The sequence below is a fragment of the Python bivittatus genome, unplaced genomic scaffold (assembly GCF_059951505.1).
Source record: "Python bivittatus isolate LINGU-HERP-01145 unplaced genomic scaffold, Pbiv_v1 ctg000700_np1212, whole genome shotgun sequence".
Lineage (NCBI taxonomy): Eukaryota > Metazoa > Chordata > Lepidosauria > Squamata > Pythonidae > Python > Python bivittatus.
Genome location: NW_028277098.1, coordinates 43,928,231 through 43,945,260, shown reverse-complemented (window position 1 = coordinate 43,945,260; position 17,030 = coordinate 43,928,231). Strand labels below are relative to the sequence as shown.

The 17,030-nt window shown below is 36.8% G+C and overlaps 1 pseudogene; it reads right to left on the bottom strand.

Moving 5' to 3' along the window:
• Nucleotides 1-13,109: 13,109 nt before the first annotated feature.
• On the bottom strand, nucleotides 13,110-14,611 carry LOC103051478 (solute carrier family 25 member 3 pseudogene; annotated as a pseudogene).
• Between the last annotated feature and the right edge of the window lie 2,419 nt (nucleotides 14,612-17,030).

Here is a 17,030-nt window from a genome sequence, read left to right as displayed (position 1 = left end):
CCTTGGTTCATAAAAATTATGTATTTAAATCAATATCCCCTAAAGCTTTTTGGTATACTGGAGAGCTTCATTTTTTTAACAAAGTAATTTTCTTAGCTGGTGTAACTTTTTAATTCCAGTGCTTGAAGATACAACCTTCAGGAGTTGCATGTTCATCTCACTGCAGCCAAGCACAAACCACTTTCAATTGACCAGAATTCTCCCACTAGCTTAACAGGCCCCCATCTGTTCTTTTTTATGGATTTATTTTACTTTTTTGTATCCTTAACGTCCTTTTTTTTTTTCCACTCAGCCTTTGGGTTGTTTTTTTAATTCCCAATCCCAACCATTACCAAACCTTAAGTATTTGTAATAATACTTACCTATTCTTCCCTCTCTTCCTTGCCTCTCCTCCCTGACTCCCCACCTTACTCCAAGAGATGAGCACGTTCTTCTTGGGAGCAAGGCCCATGAAACTCTGTTTTCTGTGCACAATGCCAGCACTGATGGAATGGTGTAAACAACAAAGAGGAAAAAATTGTTCCTGGAGGCAGGGTCATAGTCAGGGAATAAAAAAAGAATAAAAGAGAATAAAAAAATCTCTAAATAAATATATATATAGAAAATTCTCATAAAACAGAATAAAAAGGATCTGAGCCCTCAAGGAGATTGCAGACCCTGCAGATGAAAACATAGTTCAGTTGACTGAGAATGGGTTTTGCATCCCAAGAATCCTGGATTCAACCTCTGATAACTCCAGTTAAAGAGAGCAGATACCTACAACTTACATAATCACAGCCAATCAGTTTAGGAAATGTTGGGAAAGATCAGCAGTAAACTGCAGTGCCTCTAATAGAGTCTGTTTTATTTGATTAATAAATATTCACTACAGCAAAACAAATGTGAACTTTCCTATATTTATGTTCTGGTGGCTCTCTACTGACCCACTTCTGCAGAACTGATGCCTAAAGTAGTTTATTTCACAAATCAGAGCTTTGATTCCATTAGCTGTTTGGCCATTTTCTTCCTTGTCTTTTCATATGGCCCTTTTAAAAACTTTAATTCTAACTGTAATAACAAAAGCCATTTCTGATATGGGTTTCTTTAAAATTCAGGGCAAGTTTTACTGGCCACTGGGGTTGCAGTGATGGATTTGCACAACCCAGTGCTTTGGAGAAAACCTTTTTATGACTGGAGAAATGCAGACTATAATGAGGAGTTGCTGCTGTGTTGTTTTGGCCAGAAGTAAAAACCAGAGAAATCTGACAGAGCCAGCATTTCCCCTTTTTACCAGAAAACGTATTATTTATGACTTTTACTGTGTTCAAGCTTTTTAAACCTGAAAGCTTGAACATGGTAAAAGTCATAAATAATACGTTTTCTGGTAAAAAAGGGGCAATGCTGGCTCTGTCAGATTTCTCTGGTTTGATTCGGCTTGCTGAATGACTTCGATTATTGAAAGTGCTTCCCTTGCTTGAGGATGCAGAGTAGTGGCCTGTTGCTGATTTGTGAGATAAATTCCACCAGCGATATCTTTCCTACTCATAATCATGGTAGGGATGTATTTGTGGAAAAACAGAGAATGCTTGTTCACATCCTTTTCATTCCAGTGGGTGGTCCCTAAATGAAGTTAAGTGTAGGTACAATCGTTTGCACAGCTATTGTAACCTGGACAAACCTAAGAAGGAATTCAGCAAGTCTACCTGATTCTCAGCAGGTATTTCTCTCATGTAGAATCAATGCTTCCATTTGATTAGTTGCATCTTTCCCTATTCCCTGTTCTCAGAAAGGAGCATGAGGAAGATATAATTTATACAGATATACAGATATAGATGATATAGAAGATATAGAAGATATAGATATAGACACACACATACAATAAATGATACAACTTCTTAAAAGTGTAGTCATATTTAATATGTCTGTTATTGCTGTACGTAGGACTGGAATTGGCACACAGTTGAAGTGGCATTCAGGGAGGGGAAGCGTAACGCTTTATTTTCAGTGACATAATCCTAATGAAAAAATTCACTCTTCTCCAAAGGATTTGTAACAAGAGTCATTTCCCTCTTGTAGTGCCAATATAGCAACGGCAGTAACAGCTTCCTTCCTCTGGCAAATTGCAGATTCAGTGCAGGGGCTTGTCAGGAGCAAACCCTGTCTGATGACTATTATTTAAGAAGAACAGACAGACATGTTAAGTTGATGTGCATGTATTTCCAAGGCTGGCCCAAATACAAGAAGAGAGCTGGGCGTCCACATCCTTGTTTATATTGCTAATGACTGTCTCTTCTGGACTCTGTGCTATTTTGGCTGACAACTGTTAAGCACAGCCCCAAAAAACCTTTGTGCAAATTGTCTCGTAACTTGCATTCTTCACAAGAGACCCTGAAGTATATTTTACAGGCCACACACTGTTAAAAATATTAACCCACTAGCAAATTTACATTATTCTTCATAATTCAAAAATATCACTCATCCCAATGACACTTCCTGGAGATTAAAGATCAATAAAAAATTAAGCTGATGGTTGAAAACAATACAGCAGACCATTGTGACTGTTGCTTGTTTCCATTTCTCTCTTTTAGCTTTGTCTACAAAATAAAGCAGTCCAAAGGACAGGTTTGTGCAGAATAGCTAGGGCATTGCTAAGGGCATATGCGCAGTTGTCTGAGAGGCTTCTTGAAAAAGAACTCACCCAGTGGTGATTAGTTAGATTTTTCATAATAAATTTATGAAAGTTCATGAAGTTAGCTGGGTGGGAAAAGCCTGCTTCATTCAGTCTAGAAACAAGGGAGAAAAAATTGCTGCTGAGGTGATGGCCTGCTTTCTAGTTGATTAATGTGCTCTAATAAGACCTCTGTCTTTTTCTTAGTGAAATTCTGATGTGATTCACAGATTCTGGACGGTTATCTGACAGTAGCATCTCTGCAAGTGCTTGGGAGAAAATAGCCTGCATGTGGTTTGAATGTCAGTGCTTTGATTCAAAGCAAAGATTACATGGACTTCAAAGCAAAATCATGTGATTTTGCAAATTGTTACAACTTTATAGAAATATATGTACCAAACCACTCCAGGTTGTTTCCTGACCAGCATTGTTGCTGCATAGAAGACACGTTTACTGTAACTATATCATTTCATAATGTCCTTGGCTTTCTCTTTCCATTGCTTTTTCTTTAGGATGAAGTCAGAACAGAACTCTGTTTGATCAGCAGTTCAGAAAACTAGTTATAGATCAAGCAAAGCTCACCATGTTCCTGTATCCCATTCTTTGGGAAATCCTATATGTTTTATTTTATTCAGGATGATACTGGGTAATAATTTGATTCTGACTGAACTCATCAGTGACAAACAAGGAGAAAATATGGTGACTACTTTGAAATAAAGTAGATGGACCACATTTCCCTGTTCAGGTGTTCAAGAAGAAATACTCACTATGCAAATATGTCAAATAAACTCCATCCTGATGTTACTCATCTCCTCTAGACAATACATGGACACATACACACACACTCTGTGGGGACATCTGTGGGGAGACATCTGAAGGGATGGGGGTTTTCCCACATGCAACTACAAGGTTTGAATGAAAAGTAATGCCTCCACCTCCATAACTTTAGGTTAAACAAATAATCCTTAAAATGAGCTCTTTTATTACCAGCATTTACTTTTCCACATAATCGCCGCCATTCACTATACACTTCTGCCAGTGATGGACAACCTTTTTAAAGCTGTCATACTTTGCCTCTTCAGCCAGGTCCTGGTAGTCTTTTCTATCTCTTCATTTGAGTCAAACAGTAAGATCCAATTTTGCAATTGCCTCTTGAGTGGCTGGTGAGGTGTGAGGCCTAGCATTGTCAAGTGGCAGCAAAATTTCCTTCTTGTGCTTCCAAATTCTACTTAAACATTCTTTCAAAGTTTTGAGTGTTGCAATATAACAGTGTGAGTTGATAGTGATGCTAGGTTCAAGGAAATCCATTTGAATCTGTGTCCCCAAAATGATATGTCAATCTGTGTGTCCCCCCTCAATTATGGATTTTCCTGCAAGCCTTTTTTTTTTTTTTTTTGGCAGGTGAAGCTTTGTGGTGATATTCCATGGACTGATGCTTTGTTTTGGGGTCATAATGATGACCCCTTGCTTTGTTGGTTCTCACAATGCTGTGAAAAAATTCCGCACCTTCATTCTCTTAGCATGACAATAATTAGAGTCAACTCTTGAAGCTTTCATCTCTGCTATCAGCATGTGAAGAACCAATATTGCATAAAATATTGCATCCAACACTGAAAAACATAAAAAATGTGGCCCACATCTTCCTGTGACATACCAAGCTTGATAGCAATTTCCCCTTGAGTAATCTGTCAATCAGTTCATCATCCTTTTCTCATGCAAAACTTGTGAATTGCTGTCAAAGCTATCCACTTTATTCTTGGTCAACAGATCAGCCATTCCCGGTTTACCATTTTTATATTTTTTGGCTTATCAATGCACAGTACTCATATCAACACAGTCATTACCATAAACAATCTACATTCAGTAGTGAATTTCAGTTGGAGAGACTCTTTCAGCAGTTGAAAATTCAATCATGGCATATAAGTAGTCCTCATTTCATTTAGCAACTGTTTGTAGTTATGACAGTGATGAAAAAGTAACTTTATGAACAATCCTTGGATTTACGACCTTTGCAGGTCTGTAAAGCAAAGGAAAGCTGAAGAAAGATCATAAGCACAGTCATGGTTTCACTTAGCAACTGCTTCGCTTAATAACTGAGTTGCTGGCCCCAAGTGTGGTTGCTAAACAAGGACTACCTGTATTGCTTAAAGTACACTGATAGGTACTCGCTGCAAGTTTCCATTTCATGAACAATAGCAATATAACCTTTTCTTACAGTAGCTTTCTGGCAACTGAAATGAAAGTACAGATGCTTAAGAACACATCACAGCTTCTGGTGTGTCAGTACTGCCATCTGTTGGCAATTATAACATTGGAAGCATTATTTTTTATTCAACTTTTGTATATGCATATTAGTGTTTGCATGTGCTTGCGGACATATATGTGTAGGATTTCCTTATGCAGGAACCTGTGCAGTCCATGTGGATGATTTGAAGGGAATAACACTGGGGAGAATAGGGCTTATTAGGAATCCTCAGGTGGTGAATACTCTTTCTTTCAGAATTGTCTGGATTGTGCTAATACTGTTATCCTCTATTCAGCAACAGGACAAAATCTAGTCAATTTTCATTAGACACATCTGTACTTTTTATGCTTAGGACTTCAACTATTTTCATTCCAGCTCCAATCCAAACCTGGAAGCACAACAACCAGGACTCACATCCTGTTTAACTGGGAGAGAACACTGTAATTGTTTGATGTGTACAATGAGGTTACTCAGTTGGACCTTTGCTAAATGAAATTGTAGAGTGGGAGTGAAAGATAGTTTCTGAAGCCATATAATGAAACTCATTCCAGCTAGCCCCAAATCCCAAGGCATGACAAATGTTCTTCCATTTTCAATATTGAAAAGACTGCAGCTGTTCATGCCTGCTAAATCATGCTCAAAGGAACCCTGAATGTGTGGGCAGGAACTTCAAACATATAGTTTCTCATACACTCAAAAACCTCCCCTATCAGAGATGTATTCATATTTTGATCTCACTTATTCTCTTCTTCTTTTATTATGATAACAGTTCTGTGTGAGAGAATGACTAGCCAAAAGCACACAGGAGGCTTGGTGGACTGAGTAAATTTGAATGCTTTACTTTTTTAACTGCTAGATCGTAGCTCTCCATTTTATAGCAGCTGTCTTCATCATAATGGTATTTCACACAGAGGCTTTGTTGACAACTTTCAGAGAGACAGAAATGCCATTCTGTTTTTCTGGATGAAAAACAAAACACTAAAAATGGTATATTATATAGTTCAAAAGTGGGCCAAACTTTAATAACACAAAAGTCACCACTGTAGAAACATCTGAGTTCTCCAAAACTCTTCATCAAGGTTAGGTGGACCCAAAATAAGAGAAGGGAAAATAAAAAAGAGAAAGAGAAAGAGAAAAAGAAAAAGATCAGTTGTTGTGACCATGAGGCCTGTATTTTAGAGGTACAAAATGTGACAGATCTATCCAGGATTCTGTTGGTTCCAATTTTGCTAGGTTCTGATTTTTCCCCCTTAAAAATACTTTTGAAATGTTATAAAATTGAACCTGGATCAACTGAGAATGTAAGTTTCTGAACTTAAGTGTTTACCGTATTTTCAGTGAAGGTAATAGAATGGGCAAATATACACATGCTGTTTAAGAAACATATGGTAAGCATGATTCCCAAACTAATTAAGTTGAAGTGTTTGGATTAAATCCAGTGCATGATGTCATCTTAATTAAAAACCCTTTGAGGTAAAATGACACATTTCCTAAGAGTATGTTTAGGATTGCTATCCAAGTATATATACATACATCACACATATATAATTGGATTGTAAATCTACTTCAAAATTATGAATTATTTTTCCCCACCAGGTACCAAGTTATCCATTTTGTGCATTTACCAAGCTATTGTGCAAGACAATTAATACTATTTATCTTAACACTCCATCTGCTGACATTATGGCTTGTAAAGACAGACTAACGGTTTCAAATCTTATTCAGATCAATCCAACCACATTTCAGTCCATGAAGAATAATACTTCAGGTGTAAAATATATATGCATTTTATGTATGAATACACACACACACACATGTACACATTCAAAGGTATCTTTTCCCATTACAATGATTGAAGCTGCTTATAAAATTGGCCCACTACATCTGGATTGCAAAAATATGGACAGCTAATAGATGGCAGCAAAGAGTTACAGGGAAAGCTAATTCTTTGCTCTCATCTTATGGCTATTTAGATTTTTGCAGCCCAGATGTGTTAGACAGAACCACAGACTTCTAGAAGATGTGGCCCAAACTAGGGCTTCCATTCTGAGGCTACAAAAATCCAGAGGAGATTTTGAGAAGAGATATAGAAAAACCCTATTGACATCAGCTAAAGATGACATGGCCCCAAATATCTGGAAGATGCTAGATTGTCCACTTATTGCAGAACATTTCCATTTGCAAAATGTTCTTAGATAAGCTTTGTATGAATGATGGCCAAGTTTGCCTTTAGAAGGTTGTCAGTCTTCAGTGATATTGCATAATATAATAAATGGCCTGAGAGTATGTGTGGTAAAATATCATTCTCTGGCTTTGTGGAACTTGTCAACGTGAACTTTAAGATTCTGATCTTAAATAGGCAATAAAATATATTAACATAATCACTATCCAATTAAAAACCACTGACAAAGGAGAGTCCATATTTTTCAAGGATAATAGCACTGGAAAGAGAAAGCACACAATCTTTTGAGAATTTCATTACATTTAAACAGAGTTCAGCACTGATACAAGGATATAGTGCAGACTTAACAGTGTTCAGTTAGTGTACTCATCTTAGAGTTTCCTAGTTAGGAATGGAAAGTAATCTCTCAAGCAGTACTATTCCCAATCAAGAGTGGAACAATTCTAAAGTCATTTACTATGGAATATGCCTCACTGAATCCTGGAACTTTCTTCTGAATGAATGGGCAAAGGATTGCTCTGTAATGCTCTTACAAACTCACAGAAGGGTGCTTTTGTCACTGATGAAATAACAACTTATAGCCTAATAATTGCTCATGACAGTCTTACAAAATAGTTCTAACATTCCACATAGGACTAACAAATGTGCTGCCCTACATGGAAACAAGGAAGCAGAGACTATAGGCCACAGAATGTTCTGAAGAAATCTTTTGCAGTTTTCTTCCTGAAGGGAAGGATGGCCTTAGCAAGATATTGAGAAAAGGTATTTATCTTTAGACAGAATTTTAAAGATAATATTATTTGGATCCTATGAAACAAATAAAATTATTTATTGCATGAATTTTGGGGAAAGCAACTTTAGAGTATCTCATAACCAGTTTTAAGCATGTTCCAAAAATTGCAAAATGTGTAGAAGCATTTATCTTGCTACTGATAAACTACCACTAATCTTCTCTCAGCCAATTCCCTATGTTTTCTAAAGGTAATCCAATCTGTTTAAAGATATAAAACATTACAACATCAATTGGGATTATGTATGTGGAAAATATATGGAATCTTCATATGACTATCAATGATTTAGAGTTGAATGGACCCCAAGTGTTGATCTCCTCACCATCTACTTTTCTGTTTGTTTTTTCCATAAATGATAGGGATCAGGTGGTTTGCTGGGCCATGACTGTTTGCAAAATAAATCCCAAGCTCGCTCTCCAAATCCAATTAAAAATACACCTCAATATGAAATAAAATAAATTTTACACAATTAAAATATTACAAGCAAAAGACTGAGATTGGCATTAATACCGTTGATAGAAAAATAGTATAACCAAGGAGTTAATTTCTTTGAAGAAGCCTTTTCTCCTGTTCTATGGTACATCTAATATATCCCTAATAGAGTTCTTCTTTAATGGGTAAGATGTATTACAAATCATGATTAGCTGTTAGAGCCTATTAAGAATACAACAAAACAATTTTTTTTACTATATAAAATGCAGTGCTTTTGCTTGTGACACAGTAAATAGTTCCTCAACCTACACTATTTTGCTTATTAAAAATTACACAATTTATCTTTATCTACAATAAGGAAGTTTTAAAATTGTTAACTTAAAAAAGTACGGCAGGGAGAGAAATTAGCAGAAATATTGCTCCTCTAGGTTATGTCCCTCCAAATGAATTGGCTACTCTGTTTCATTGTAAAAATCCACTACATGTGGCAACCTGGGCATCTTGTGAATTTTAGTTTTTCAAAATAAATCTACAATACAGAATTCAATGTTTATCTGACAGAGATTAGTAGTATATGGTAAGAGCAGATGGAAAAATATTATGTAACCTATTTCTAGGGTGGGACAGTACCAAGCAATATCAAGACTGAAGGCTAGAATAGGAAGTTGGAGAAACATCCAGGAAGAAGGTTATAGCAAATCAGTTCCAAGTTGCTGCCATGAAAACAAAATTTATATATTCATAAAGTCAACAGGATTAGAGAACCTGAAATAGAATTTGCTTTCAGGGCAATTTGTAATGAATTAGTAACTATCCTTACCCTGAAATGAATAACTTCTAAGCTCAGCAAAATAGGAATACATCTAACAAAATTTTCAGAAGTAACTTACTAGCATGTTACGAAGTTTTCCAAAGCAACTGTAATTTGATTTCTGCACTCATCCTATCCACCTAGAAATCCTACAGGCCGCAAATAAAATGAAAAATATTGACTTCAAGGTCTAGTCAGGAAATTGCAGGTTCAACTGTTTGAACAACTTTAAAACTATCAACATTTTTTAGGTGTACTAATCTTGGTTCCCTATTAGAATTGCTTACAGTAATAGTGGTAGGTTGGTCCAACATGTTCAGTAACTTGCCACCCACTTACTGTATCTCAGACTATATGTGTCATTAGGAAACCCCAGGATTTTGTCAGGCTCTTTGCTTGGAGTTCACAAGTATAATATTCTGTAAGAGATGGAGCTAATTGTTAGAATTGGTCATTTGCCAAAGGAACATACACTTTTAACTGAGTAGACTAGCTTTTCATTCTATTTCCATTACATTTTGATTCATATTGCTTTAGTTTCTGAATGACTGCCTTGCAGCTGCCTAGTTTAAGTGGTATTTATTTTGCATTTCATTTTGTAGTTTTTTTAGTGATATTTTTATTGTAATTTGCCCAAGGAACTTCAGCTATTGGGTAGTTTAAACATTTTAATATATAAAATAATAATAAATAAGGTTATATCCAGTTATGGGAATACAAAGTTCAGAGGAAAAACAAAAGTTAATCAGATCTGTAACAGTCATTTTCCCATTTATTAATTTAAATGCACATAACAATAAGCTACTGAACTTTTTTCAGAGTATATAGTTTGATGCTGCTTCAAACATAAAATCAGATTTAGCAAATTCACATAGCGTTTTGGAATTTTGTACAGTAGAATTAAGATGCTGATGCTATTGCTAACTTGATCAGTTGACAAGAATGTTCATAACTGTAGTGCACCAGAAGTGTTTCTTTTATTCCAGTGGCACTAAAGGTTTTGGAGGCAAAAGCTCTAGCAGAAATCTTGTATGGAGCTCAACTTGGGTCAATCAAAAATCTTTAAGGTAGTCTTTCAAGTTCCTAATTATATTCTCAATGTAATTTTGCAATTCAAGGCTGGACTTTTGAACATAGGACAGGGATCTGAATCACAATCTTTAACTATTGGTTAAATAAACCCCCTTGGCTTTGCTCTCCTTATATTGAGAAGTACCCATTAATTCCTTGGAACCACCCTTAGGAGGCTAGGCTCTCTAGAAACCAAACGTTGGTATGAAAGTGCAAAAGAATAAGTGACATAGATCACATGTGTCACTGGTTCATAGAAGTTTACTTTAGATAGAATCAATTGTTCTCTGAACCCAACAGTTTAAAAATTCCCATTTATAGAAGAATCTTCACACTAGCAAGGTGCAATGTCTTACAATGGAATTTCTATTTGGGAAATGTAGGAAAACTCTTTATAGTAAGAAAATTTGCCCATGGTTTTGGGAAGGTTGAGTCAATAGAAAATGTTCTCATAAAGTGTGCACTGTATAAAGATATATGGCATTCTCTCATTGCCCCAGTTTTACAATTCTCCCAGTCTTACTTAAGATGAATCTCAATCTATTCTTTTAGTTTAGACGCCAAAATATACGTAAAAGTGGCTAAATTTTGTGAGGTGTTCTGTATAGAGTTAAAGAAGAAAAATTATCACCAACTCTCAACTGTTACAAGATAGCTTCCCTAATTCTTTTTAACTGTGTGTCTGGGATATATTTATTTTATAATTTTAGGTTTGGAGTAATTTTATGTTCATTTATACAATCTTGTGTATGTATGCATTTGATCTGGTCATTGACCAAAATAAAGCAATATTGTTATTGATCATTGCAAAGGTATTACCATAGCAAGCTCATATGGCAATTGCTATTAATGGATTAAACTTAATGTTTTTTTTTTAAAAGACCCATAAATTGCATTACTGTATATATTTTGAATGCAGTTAAGAACAAAATAAAATTGTAAAAAGGTTATAGTGTTAAATTATATTCATTAATATGGCATTAATAAGCAATTCAAGTACTTTATTTAATAGATTTTGAAGTATAGTGCCACTTAGTTTGGAATTTGATAAAGCTACAGTCCACTGATACCCACATAGTACTTTTTGTAGAACTGGGGCATTCCTGAAACACAATGTAGTTTTCATACTATGGATTTTCTACTGATCATCAGAACATGCCATACCTGCCAACATTTCAGAATCACCAACTGGGGCATGCTTATTGAACTATATAGTTCACAGCACTCTGGGCAATTCTTTTTTTCTCCTCTGCAACCCCCTGGCCCCTCGCAATATGCATTCTGCCTCTCAAGCCATATAAGGATAGAAATGAAACATGAATAACTAGGTCTGAAGTCATGTTTGACACTATGGGAGCAGTCTTCCCTGATATCAAATCTAAAGCATTCAAATAATGAGAGCTAACTAGATATGAAGAAGGTTGGTACTGTTAAAGAAGTTGTCCCTTATGCCCAAACCAGGAAATACATCCAAATAATGAATGAAAGCAAAGTGGAGTTGAAACAGAATTTGTCATTCACCAGTCCATTCAAAATCTTTCTTTCCTTTAAATTTTCTATATGTACCACATTTTCTTTGTTGAGTAGAACAATGGTTGGTGCTGCCTTCCAGAAGTTTGGACTACAATTGCAATTATTCCTGATCATTGAATGTTTATTATACATTTATACTAGGATCCAAAAAGAATGCTTAGGTCTTGTAGGTACAGCTGAGAAATAATAAACTAGCTGAATATAGTTTTAAGAATTAGGTTACATCATTCAAGATATCACTTGCTCAAATTTGGCAATAATACTAAGTAGCAAGACCATTCATCTGAAATGAAAAAGGCTGCCTTTTTTGTATAAAATATATAGTTGCTAATATGTTTTAAAAAGCACTGTCTGATACAGAACTTATATTTCCAGAGTAAACACAATAACTTTATTTGCTGTAATAACAATAAATGTTCAAATTAAATTATACAACAAAAGAAAAAAATAACATACTGGTAAAAGATCATCAAAATTCTGAATTTTAGCTGAGTTCAAATAATACCATACTATATTATTTTTATTACTATAATTCCAGTAACTTGCAGGATGCTTATTCAAGAAAAAGTAGATTTGCCCCAGAGCAGAGGCTATAGCAACTTTATACAGACAAAGGATTGTCCAGTAGGGCTGTACATGCTTCAAAAATAATTTGGAGGAAGTGTTTCTATGTAAGCCTGATGGACTGCTTTAATGACAAGAGAGGAACAATGCTCGTGCAAGTTCCAAAAGACTTATCCAATAAACATAGAAATTACAATTCAGAATGGCTATGGGTTTTTTTTTCTTTTCCAGCACAGCAGACTCTACATGCATGAAAAGAATACATTTTTAAAGACTCAAGCTACTAATAAATTTTTTTGTAGTTAGATACAGAAACCTGCAAAAGAGATATCCTGCCACAAAAATACACATTCTTCCATGTATAAACAGGCACCTTGGATCATTACAGATCCATGATATTCAACAATAAAATAAGCTTTCTAATACACTGCTGTTAAGAATGCAATTTTTCAGAGTTTAGAGTTTTATGTTGCTTCAGACATAGAATCAGATTTAGCAAATGCAAACAGGATTTTACAGTTTAGTATCTCAGAATCACGATACCATTTATGCTGCCTAACAACGTGACCTGCTGACAATAATTTTCAAATCATCGCAATAGTATTACAACAACCAACTTGTCTAGCAGTTGCTATTAACTGGTTAACCTTAAAATATTTAACAGCCTATAAAAACTAGTAATTGCATTATCTGCTATGTATTTTGGGTGCAATTAAGAGCAAAATAAAATTGCAAGAAAATGTTATTCTGTTAAATGACATGCATTAAAGTTTCATTAAGAAGCTATTTTAAATAGCTTATTTAATAGATTGTTGAAACTCTCTGAAGCTTAGTTCTGGAATTGAGTAAATCTATAACGAATTTCCATGGCTCAATGATATCCACAAATCAGGTGAATTAAACATTCTTATTGAATTAGAGCATCCTTGAAACACAGCCACATAGACCTCATAGTATGGATTTAATTTTGAGAGAGTTTCTTTTTCAAAGATTCGGGCATTTCAGGTGGTGGGGGCCGAGGCAACTTGAGATAAACTTTAACTGAATCATAGATGAACCACTGCAGGCCAGTGAGGGTACCAATCATCAGAATACGGGTGAAGAGGCCTTTCCAGATCCCATACATGCCCAGCCTCTTGAGAACACCCAAAGCAGTGCTGCCCTTTTCTTTGTTTAACACTGATACCACAGAATCAGCTGGGTGTGAGACTATAGCACAGAAGATGCCAGCAATATATCCACCAACAAATGTGATTCCAAGTTGTTCCATCTTGCTGCACTTATCTCGTGGCTTAGGAATGACATATTTATAGAGCGCTTCTACAGTTCGTTCGAAGCAGGAAAACTTCATCATGGTATAAGGGATCTGACGCATCCAGAGAGGATATACTCCCTTATAGAAAGCCCATAGTCCTTCTTCAATATACATCTTGGGAGCTGCTTCTCGCAGTGTGTTGGCATAGCCACGCTGGGTCTGAATCCGTACCTTGACTGCTTCCATCGGGGCCAAAGCAATGTCAGCAAAGAACTCGGCGCTGGCTGAAGCAGCAAGATAGAGGCTAGTCCGCCAGAGATAAGCTTCCTCAGGACCCAAAAAGTCAGAGTACTGTATCTTGAAGAACTCATAGAGACCGAACTTGCCAAAGCCCTGCATGGAATAACCTATGGCTGTCGGAGCCCATCCCTTAGCCAGGCCTTGCATGCCCTCCTCTCGCACAGTAAGAGAAAGGCCTTGCACGAGCCCTAGGTAGCGCCTGGGTTCCACCTGCATGCGGCATTTCACCACATCCAGTGGCACAACTGCTGTGTGCGTTGCACCACAGCTCACAACCCCACCTAAGGAGCACAGGATCAGATAGGCGAATGAGCCATACTCACAGCAGTACTCCTCCTCCACCTCTCCCATAGGGCTGTCCTTTTCGGCTACCGAAGCTGCTGACAGGCCAAGCCAATCCCTGTGTGGAAGGGCTGGACTGCCATCTTTGGAGGGCTCTGGCTTCATTTTCCTGCAGTTACTAGACACCCTACGGTGAAAGAAGGGCTGGTTGCTGCCCCTGCTGTTTCCTTCTAAGATCCAGGTTGTGGGATACAGCCCTGCCAGCAGCTGAGACCAGGGCTTGGGGTGGGGGCTCCTGCTGCCCTGAAGGGCCTCCCTTTCCATTTGGTCTTGTCTGTTGAGGAACCTGCTCTCAGGGCCTCTTTTCTTAAGGCTCTTGGAAAAAGTCTCAGCTGCTCCCCAGAACCAGGATATGTGCTGAGAGAAGGGAGCCACGATATTCCTGGCTTCCTCCTTCCAAGACTTGCATTTCCCCTGGTCTGTGGATGGGCCAGGCATATTCCTTGCACAAGCAAAGGCCTGCTAGTGGCTGAAGCTGTTGTTCTTGCCTCTTTCCAACTGCCAGCGACTTTAGGGTTCTTCTGACCATAGAGATGTAGCCTAGAAGCGGTGGAAGGAATAGGGCTGTAAGTGGATACTCTAGTCACTCCCTCTGTGGTTTAGAATGGCTGGCTAGAAGCGGAGGGCCTCTATGAACAAAGGATCAAAGAGAGTAAAAAAGGTTGAAAGAGTGGGGAGGCCGTTAAATACACGAAAGACTAAATATGGGCGGGAGTTATTTGGCCTCAGAGATAAAACTTAAAGGTGCCAAGTTCTAACCTGAATAAAAAACACTGCCTAAATTCAGAATAGCATATATTTATCTTCCATATTTAAGGCATCACTACTACTATGTTTATTATCATCATGGGGGTAGAGGATGGGGAGTAAACCTATAAGGAATATTTCATATGGTGTTAAAGATCTGATTGCCTTAATATGCAACAGATAGGCTGATTATTACATAGCTATGCAGCATTAAGTGATATGTGTCACTCAACTAATGCAAATACCATCCTGGTATCAAGTAGGTGGATGGATACAAATAAAATAAATAAGCCTATTTTCATCTTAATCTTTTTTTCCTAGTCAGAAAAAAAACTGGAAATATCAAGATAAAATACAGGTGGTTGCAAAATAGAAAACAATGTAGTCTGGATGCCTAATAATTAGTTGAATAAAGCAGAGTGATTAATGAAGCTAATCACACACTAAGAAAACTAATAGAGTCACATCCTGTCAGACTTCACAGGAGACACAAGGAATAAATCTCATTCTCCAAGAACTCAATACCGCTTTTAGGAGGTATGGTAACTAGGTAACAGCAGATACTTCACAGATTCAATACAGCTAGATGGTAGAGCCAAGAAAAAAATTAATACTGTACATATGCATAAGATCTGTGTACTGCAGAACACAGGAATCAAATCCTTTACCTATGTCAGCCTCAGGGAGTAAATCCTAGGCCTTTTTCTCCCACGCTTTGAGATAACAGTCTTTAAACTCTTCTGTTCTAACTTTTGAGTATCAAAGGCACTGGCTCTATGTTTACATTACGGTTCTGTCTGGCCCAAGCTTTATTGGTTCCTGCCTCACCAGCTCCAGCCTTACCTGCAGCATTCCCACACCAAATATGATATGTCAGTGCATTGCAAGTAGTCAAATAATTCAGTTGTTCAAAAACTGGGACAGATGTTTATTTATTCCTACCTCCTCAGCTTTAGGAGCAGAACTTGTTTGCAGATATTGTTCTTGCCATTTGCTTTTTGGTCACAGAACCTGACTTTCTACCTACAGATGAGAAGAATGGTTGCACACTCAACCAATGTATGCAGAAGGATTGATCAGAAGTCATGTGGAAGCACCACTAAAAAATCATATATAATTTTTTAATATGACAGTAGCAAAATGCTGGAGAAAGAAGGAGAAGCATCATGGGAGAAAGTTACAGGGTACAAAAGAAATAGGGGGAAGGTAAAGTTCAAAATAGTTGTATGTGGAAAGGAATGATTTAGCAAAAGGTCATTTCATTTTCTTATATAGTTGTGTACAAAACAGCATGGCCATTTCCCATGTTACCTGAAACATTGCATTTTTCCTGTGAAATAAATCAATCTGAGCATTTGGAGGATGGTTCAACTTGGATGGAAGCTTATGGAAGCTTGATTGAAGCTTATGGAACAGGGTTTAATTTTGTCAAGAGCAAACTCTGGCCCTGAAACAGAGCAGGATCGTTACAAAATGCTTCCTGGTATGTATTATTCCATTCCGGAAATGGATTAACCATCTTGGAATGTTTGGCTGGTCTGGAACTGGACCATGCTGTTTTCTACATCAACTTGCCAACTTGCCAACTTTAGTTGATCTAGAAAACTAAACAAAGACAACATTGAGTAGTGATTATATAGCCGCCCAGAGTCACTTTGTGAGATGGGCAGTTATATCAATGTGATGTATGTATGTATGTATGTATGAATGAATGAATAAATAAATAGTAATTAGATAAGGGAGCATTTGGGAAGTTCAGGGCTACAGGCTAGACTGAAAAATAGCAAGAATCTTATAAGGTGGCAGTGGCAAACAATCCTGTATTTTTGCTAAGAAAACTGCATGACTGTATTAATGAAAATCACTAGGACTTGAGTTCATCTTGAAAGTGACTTTTCCTTTTTATTCTTCTATTTGAATTACAATATTAAATGAATAAATGTCCTTCGATTATATTGCTTTTTGAAACCTGTAGATGCCCTGGGGATTATAATGTATGTAAAAGAAAGATTGGTCTGTTTGGTATTTGATACCAATTATTTGTTTTCTAGGCATATGACATCAGTCTTTTACTATATTAAAGATGATGGGACAATTCAGTTCAGGAATT